This window comes from Gouania willdenowi, unplaced genomic scaffold, assembly GCF_900634775.1.
Source record: "Gouania willdenowi unplaced genomic scaffold, fGouWil2.1 scaffold_175_arrow_ctg1, whole genome shotgun sequence".
Classification (NCBI taxonomy): domain Eukaryota; kingdom Metazoa; phylum Chordata; class Actinopteri; order Blenniiformes; family Gobiesocidae; genus Gouania; species Gouania willdenowi.
In genome coordinates this window covers 182,364-190,858 of record NW_021144926.1, presented here as the reverse complement: position 1 = coordinate 190,858, position 8,495 = coordinate 182,364, and the positions used below count along the sequence as shown (strand labels likewise).

General features: G+C 33.3%; 1 long non-coding RNA gene across 1 annotated transcript; it reads left to right on the top strand.

Annotated features, from left to right (window-relative positions):
* The first annotated feature begins 424 nt into the window (after positions 1 to 424).
* Positions 425 to 4,076, top strand: LOC114458750 (uncharacterized). Its single transcript, XR_003673136.1, has 3 exons — positions 425 to 495; positions 1,221 to 1,285; positions 3,807 to 4,076. It is a non-coding gene; the product is annotated as an uncharacterized LOC114458750 (long non-coding RNA).
* The last annotated feature ends 4,419 nt before the right edge of the window (positions 4,077 to 8,495 follow it).

The following is an 8,495-nucleotide window of genomic DNA, read 5'->3' as shown; positions in this document are numbered from 1 at the left end:
CGGCCGGTGAGGGCTAGCCGCTAGCCTAGCCCGGATACCTCCACGCTTCCCCCTCTTCTGCTTCCTTGTATTCCGACCGTGGCGCTTCCACTTTGGGCTTGTTGCAGAAGTGGGGGTCGGTGATCGAGCAGGCCTCCGGAGCAGACCGCAGTCCCGTAGCTCTTCCGCTAGCACTGGATTAACCTCCGTATTTGTGGTTTTGCCGATGTCGAGCAGGACCTCGCGGGTGAATGTGCGCCTTGGGGTTAGTGGGGTTAGTGGACGCGACGAAGACGGACAAATACACACAGATATAGGTTTGCAGGGAGAGAGAGGAGCCGCTGCGTGCACCCGCGCCACCATGATACTCCAAATTTAGTATTGATACTTAGCATTAAAGAGAGCTAGCTGATACTTAGCATTAATGGCCATGCTAGCTCTGTATCTCACAGGCTAAAGCCACGTGCCTTCCCTGCAGCAGTCGTTATGACAACGTGTTATAAAGACAGATTAACGGTGAGAAACATGGCTCTGTGGCTGCTCTGGTGCTATTTTACTGTTGTTCTGTTGCTAAAAGGAAGTAGTAGCTCTATAAAAGTCTTTAGGATGAACTGAGATAAATAATGATGCTGTGTTTTACACATGTATATACTGAGTTTATTATTGTATGCTGATGTATATATATATATATATATATATATATATATATATATATATATATATATATATATATATATATATATATATATATATATATATATATATATATATATATTAAAAAGTGTTAAAGTTATAAAAAGTATTTTAGAGTGAAATTATATTTTATAAATGCAAAGTGAGTGTTGAATGACTTTATTTTAGCTCAACTGTGAGTTTAAGTATGTTAAAGGGTGAGTGTGGTGTGGTTCCTCTCACACTAGTAGGCCTATAGTGTGGTAGAAATTAAGTATACTACTTTAATACCTCTGAACTACATTTTTATACTGTTTTATGTATATATGTTATTCTGATTTTGATATGGTTATGATATTTTGAATGTAAATAGTTACTTACCATAATTATTACTGGAATGCTGTTCACATAAGCAGTTAGATTTGAGTAAATCAATGTTGTACAACAAAACCTGAAGATTTATTATGTTATATAATTGTAGATTTATGTGTGGAGTCTGATGCATTTTTGACATTTACACTTTAATGATGCATCAGAGTTGATTTTAATAGATATGACCTTATTTTTAGGTCAGGTTTTTTGAGTGGACGAGAAAGTCCAAGGACCAGGAAGAGATCCTGGTTGTAAACTGATGGTGAGTAGGAACCTGGAAGAGAAGACACCTACACGTACACACTCACACATACAGTATATACACATCACCCTTCAAAGAAACTTTAAGAACAGCTGCACCTATTTTCATTTTTTAAGGCCCAATGGACAATTCTTATTTTTGTTTGTTTAGTGTGCACACTTTTATTTTAGTTTTGGTATCTGAATCATTGTAATAATACATGAGTTGCTACTCAACAGTTATTCCGTGTTTGACTCATTATTGCTGCTCATCCATAGAGCTCCTAACCAATCTGGGTTTGCTGATAACTAGTCCAACTTGATATTACACTGTAATAACTTTTATCATCCATAAATTGGGTTACATTGGCTATTCAAGTAGAAGTACTGTTACTTGATTAAAATTGTATTCAAGTAAGTCATACATGAAGTACTGAAATACAAATAAAAAGTAGCTCAATTCATTCCCCTTGCATACAGTAAACATCACATGTATAAACATAAAAAAGAACTGACTAAATCTTGCACAATTAGAACAAAGGGGTCTGTATAAAATAAAAGCTTTGTCACAATGTACAATTCTTTTTTAAAACAAAATAACACCTATGAATTCAATTCAAAGCAAAAACTATTCTCAGGCTCTATGTATAACTACATTTATAAGCAATAAAAGTGTGAAAATAACAAATATTCAACACTGATTTGACGACATACATTACGTTTAATCTGGTTGGTCGATTTAATTGTTGCCTGTTCATTTCATTTTTTGTAGTTTCACTATATGCGTTGATCATTTTAAAACAAAAAAAAATCATAATTTACTCGGTAACGGTTGGTGAAGAAATGTAAGGAATTACTGATTTATAAATATACTCATAAAAGTAAACGTACCCATAAATGTAACTCATTTACAGTAACGCGAGTACTTGTAATCCATTACTTTCACCTCTGTTTATGCCTTAATTACCATGACTCAACAAAGTGTCGTCTTTAAAACCAAAAGGTTGTCAGATCTTTTACAATATTTGTGCATTTTTGTATTGTTGTGTCTATACACGGAGGGAGGAGCTAAAGAAGAATATCTGTTATTGTTTGTCAGGCCAACAGTAAAATGTGTTCTATCAAGACTCACTTTATAAAAAGATCATATTTGCTCTCAGGCAAGTGTTTTCTTATCAAACTCAGGTTATCATCAATTCCTGATTCAAAGCTAATATGATCTCAACCCTGTTATGAGTTGTTGTTTTACTCCTTTTAAATAGTAAAAGGACACGAGAGGTTGGTAAGATCCTTTCTTCACTAAATATGGACTCACTAGCAACATCTAGTGGACACATTCTGTAACTACACATGTCACAGATAATTGTGGCCATTACATTTTAAAATGACCAATTTACACTTCAGATTATCCATGTTCAATCATAACTCAATTATGATTCAGTGACCAGCGTTTTTTATGGTTACAATTAAATTATGATTGTTTTTGTATCCCCTGAAAGTCAATTATGATTCTCAATTAGTAAAGTTCAATTACAATTAATCACAAAGTGGTAAAGTTACAGGCCTGTTATTTTGTATGTGTCTGTATGGTGTTGTTTTAGCATCATTACATTTACATTTTAGTTCATTGATTAGAATATCTTATGTAAACTTAGGACAAGAGTTGGAATTGAACTATAAACTCTTAATGTTATTACTGTATATCCTAACCCTTCTAACCATTACCACCTGTATGGTGTGAAGACTCACTCACAGGTAGCGGGAAAACCTAATATTAAACATATTTGGATAATTATTAACTACATACAGTATGTGTAAGCCATGGATCTGTAACATTATTCCCCAGTTTTGTGTTTAATTAAATTATAACTTACATTTTTTATAGAATTACAATTAGAAAGTCAATTTTCTGAAGTCAATTCCAATTCAATTATGATTACAACAGCAACATATTATTTTTCAATTACAATTAATGATATTTACACCATAACTGTAATTAATAATCAATTACAATTATAATTATTGACCCCGTGACCCTGAAAAAAGTGGGTCAGAAAATGGATGGAACATCGAGAGAGTTTTTTTTTTTTTTAATAATTGTTTTTTTTCGATTATGTTATTTTTGTAATTGTTGGGTGTAATAATCAAAATTGTAATCGAATTTCAAATAATTGAGCAGCCCTACTCCAAAGGTGTCATAATTTAGTGAACGACACTTAATGACAGCCTTCATAACACCTTATTAATGCTAATGAGAGCATGGGGTGCTGGATCAGCAGCAGCCAGGGTGGGCTCATGGTAGGGGGAAGAAGTGTGAGGGGGGTCTCCGTCTAGGAGACTAGGACCAGGACTGCAAACATAAGGGTTACCTGTGCTGCTCCAGCATTTAGACAGAGCCACAGGGCTGTAAAACAGTGTCAGACAGTCTCCAACAAACTAAAAGCAGCCTACGACCAACAACAGGACAGTCTGAAATGAAAACTTAACAGACAAGCTGAGACAAGTTCAACATAAGACACTAACACAGACTACGATTGTTACAGCGGTGCATCCTGGGAGCTCACGTCCCATATCAGAGGAGATCTGGTGGTGCCTACAGCCAACACGCCTGAGGAGGTGGGATGGAAGAGCAGCAGCTCCAGCCTGCCAAGTCCTGGATGCAGGGTGAGGTCTGGACTGCTGCTGGTCAGGATCACATAAACACCACAGCTTCACCTGAATACACACAAAAAAGGAGAAAAGTGGTGTTCTTAAAGTGTCATTATTATAAAGGCATTAACAGATTGTATTCAATCTGTTTTTAAATGTTGAAGCCACATTATTTTATTTTTTTTACATCAGTGCTTTACAACATTGGGGTCAGGACCCTGGATTTTAAATGGGGTCACCTGAAATGTCTAGTAATTGATAAAAATAAAATAATTACTGATTAAAACACAAATTTTGAACATTAATGAATTATTATTGTTTTTGAATATAAAACAAAACAATCTTAAACAACTGTATTCTATCAATAAATATGAATCTATCCATGCATCCATCCATTTTCAGACCCACTTTGTCCTATTTCAGAATTGCGGGGCATTATAAATATTATTATTATTAAAATTAAATGCAGTTTTAAAAAAATTAAATCTGAGCTGGCAAAACATGTCACCAATCCTGACTGCTCTGTATTTACAACAAACATGATGGAAAACGAATTCTAAAAAGAAAAAAAAAGTCTTTCGGGTCACCAGAGACTCATATCAAAATGAGGTCACGACCCAAAAAAGGCTGTGAACCACTGCTTTACATCCTTAGGACAACTCGTTTAATAAAACAATACCCTATGGTAGTGTGAAGAGAAAATATGAAGACTTTGTAGATGGTGGGATGTGAAGTTTACATAAGCTCAATGATGAAACCAAACTGCTGAGCTGAAATCTAAAGTCAGCACATTCCTGTCAGTCAGGACACAAAATTCCCACAAGAAGCTGTTGAAAAATCTAAATGCAAACACTTGGTTGTGTTTTCAAAGAAAAGTGTAGGATAAAAATCAATAAATGAACAAATCTTGAGGGAAGCGACTCAGTGTTTCATCTGCAGAGCATGTTGCTAGGAGACGTTCATCAAAAGGGGAAAAGTCCATATCAGTCACTAAATCTGACAAACAGGAGGAAAACAAAGAGATTTACCAGCACTTTCTAGTGTTAATATTCTTTCTTTACAGAGTTCTCTAAGAATTTTAAAAAGTTACCAGAATGACAGGAAACCTGGGTGAGCGACTATTGTCCGTCTGAACTGGGTCGGACTGATGTCAGACCCAACACGCCTCCACCTACACACAATACAATTTTTCACATCTGGTTTAAAACAAAATGCACGTTTAATAGGGCTGAACGATTGATTGCATTTGCGATATTATCGTGATATGAAACACGATTTTCTAATCGCAAAGGCTGAATTATTTTTTCTTGTCCTGTAAAGTTCAGAGTGTTTAAGAAGTACAGTCTGTTTACATGTTTCATGACACGTGAAGTTAGTTAGATGTGTTGAAGAGGTAAAGCCACAGATTTGTTTGCTTTATTGTTGTAATCTGTGCTTTAAAATGTATATTTAATATTTATTTTAAGTTTAAATAAATCTGAAATAGTTTATTATGAAACAGATTAATTTATTTCTTGTGTTCATTGAAAAATACATGACGAGGCCTTTGAAAGAATAATCTCATATTAAATCACAATATTGAGGGAAAAAAATCCCAATTAGATTATTTTCCAAAATCGTTCAGCCCTAATGTTGAGGCTAATATTTCTTCCCCCTTTAATGATAACATATTACCCTTTATTTCTGATAAATGATTCATGTTTATCATACAGACTAATGCAACACTTGAGTAAAAAGCCTCAGTAGTCTGCATGTGTCAAAAATGAGAAATAGTATAAAAATAATAATAGTTTTTGGTTATTTAATTAAATATATATTCAAGTTCTTACTTTATTTGATCTAGTTTTAAATATAAAAAGTAACAGTAAAAATTCTACTAAAGTAATTATTTTATATAATTTATCTTATTCATTTATCTTTGTCTCTGATATTAAATGTGATGTTATCTGAATGAACCAAGTTTGATAATAAATTAAATTATATTGCTGTGGGTCAAAATCAGTGTAAGACACTTTTAAAAGCTTATTTGTCTGCTCAGCATTAAAAGCCACCAGTTTGGAGCTGGCTTTGATGTGGTTGATCCAGTCCTACAGTTAAACATGAATGGAATTTAAAAAATAATATTCAAACGGGAATAAACATGCAAACCAAAAACAGAAAAGCCTTTTTTTTTAGTTTCACAGCTGCATTGATAAGTTTAGACGCTTTGGAAAGAGAAACATGTTGAGGAAGAACAAATACCGTATGTGTTGCACAGCAGGAAACATTTTAAAACAACTTTCACAACTTCAACCACCAAAGTCGACAAAATGACCTTTTATGTGTCTTTCTGTGGATGAGGGTATTTATCTGAAGAAACGCACTGTTTTTTGGATGCTGGAGTCAAATACCTACAAATAGGGGCGTGCATCTGACGATAAAAAAGATTCACCATTTAAACGTCACAATACAATATATGAAAATAATAATTCATTGTATTTCTTTCAATTTATTTTTTTTAAAAACTCATATCCTGATATATTCCCATACTAGACATGACAAAACATCACGATATATTGCGATATCAATAATAACAAATTTCACCTTTTCAAGAACAAAATGGTATGGAATACATTTTTTTATTTTTTTGAAACTTGCAAAAACAAGTAAATGGTAACTAACTGTAATTCAAGTACCAATATCAAGTGGTATGTTTATCAAACTATCATATTACATTCTTCAAAAAAAACAAAAAAACATGATTCTGTTAAGTTCTTAAATTAAAAAAAAAAAAGTAACCATATACATCTATGAAAGTAGAGATGTACCAATATTATTTTTTAAATTTTTTTTATTATTTTTTTACTTCCGATATAATGAGGTTTACTGACACCTAGTGATTGGGCGTTTACATGCTATGCATGTTAGCACAAATAAATGTTTTTTTGTTGTTAAAAAACATAATTGAAAAAAATTTGGACATTTTTTTTTGCCGAACGATATGATAATCACTCGATGAAATATCACGATATATCTCTAAATCTCTTTTTTTTTACACCCTTGCAAAGCAAAGAAAAGCCTGACACTATTAACTAAAGATGAAACGATATAGATTTTTTAGGGCCAATGGTGCCAATACCAATTTTTTTTCCATCGGCCTTAGCCAATGACCGATACGGACTGCCGATATTCTTGAGCCAATATTTGGAGCCGATACTACTTTTGCTCCCTCAATTTACATCATAAAAATTACACAATGATGATAACAAATGGTACGAGTCTCAATTTTCTCAAAAAAAGAACATTTTTGAGCACTCGGGTCGTAACAAGTCGTAACACACACACAGTGCAGATAGAAAGCGGGAAAAACATGTTGCAAGAAAGAAAATTGCACAATAAAGACAATAAAACAGAATATATACATATACAAAAACTATTAGAAAAAACTAAACATACAGTACATACACATACTAGAATTACTGACTGTTGTCAGTGGATTAGCTGCCAATGTTCTGACTGAATCATTATTATGATGTATTATCGTCATGTACAGAACAAAATAACATCACTACGTTCTCTGTTAAGCCCTTAAAGAATAAATAGAGTAAAAAAATAACAGTACAAAAAATAAATAAAAACAGAAAAACACCAGTAATATAAATAGAATATATACAAAATAATACAAATCTACAAAACAATAGTGACAATAATATCACATAAATAGATATAGAGTGCAGGAAGGGGCAGAAAGTTCAAAGAGCATAAATTATTTTTTTAATTATTTTTCAAATTAAAACACCTAACCACATACATTCTCTGCCAACTGTATTCTTATCTTTCACTTTTTCATAATATTATATAAATCTAGTTCAAATATAAAGCATTATGAAAATATCTGAGCTGGTGCATGTAATGTTTTCAATAAAACATCTGAGATGATTCTCCACTGGCAAACTCTGCCATTTAATGTACAAACAGGGATGACGTATATCAGTTTATATGCAATATAAGTGTAGACACCAGTAGAACTCAGGTCAAGGCTGACACCTAGTGGATGGGAGAGCTAATGGAATCTACAGGAGTGACTGCACAAATGGCTTTTAAAAATGACTAAAGTGGGTCTAATATCCAATATATATACTGTATATATAAATAAAACACCCCCTAAATATTGACCAGCAGGTGAGAAATGTTTGTAACTAAGGTGAGTAATAATAAAAATAAAAAGTCTCTCTCTCTCTATATATATATGTATATATATATGTGTAGCGCCTATATTACAATACTAAATATTATGCTCTGCACAGTTCATTTAGTCGACTAGCCACACACACACACACACTTTTCTATTGCAATGCATACTTTCTACGGGCACTGCACTAGTTTATATAAAAGTGAATAATTAACTAAATAAATGCAGTCTAACAATCTACATGAGCGTTTCATTGTGGACTGACAACAAATTAAACCGACATGAAGCATCATAAAACAAACGCTATGCTGCTAAGCTAGCTGATAAGTAGCATCACATCAACTACTAATATTTCATGTACGTTCAAGCAAACGCACCAAACGTCACAAACTCATTCCAGGCATTCAGCTTG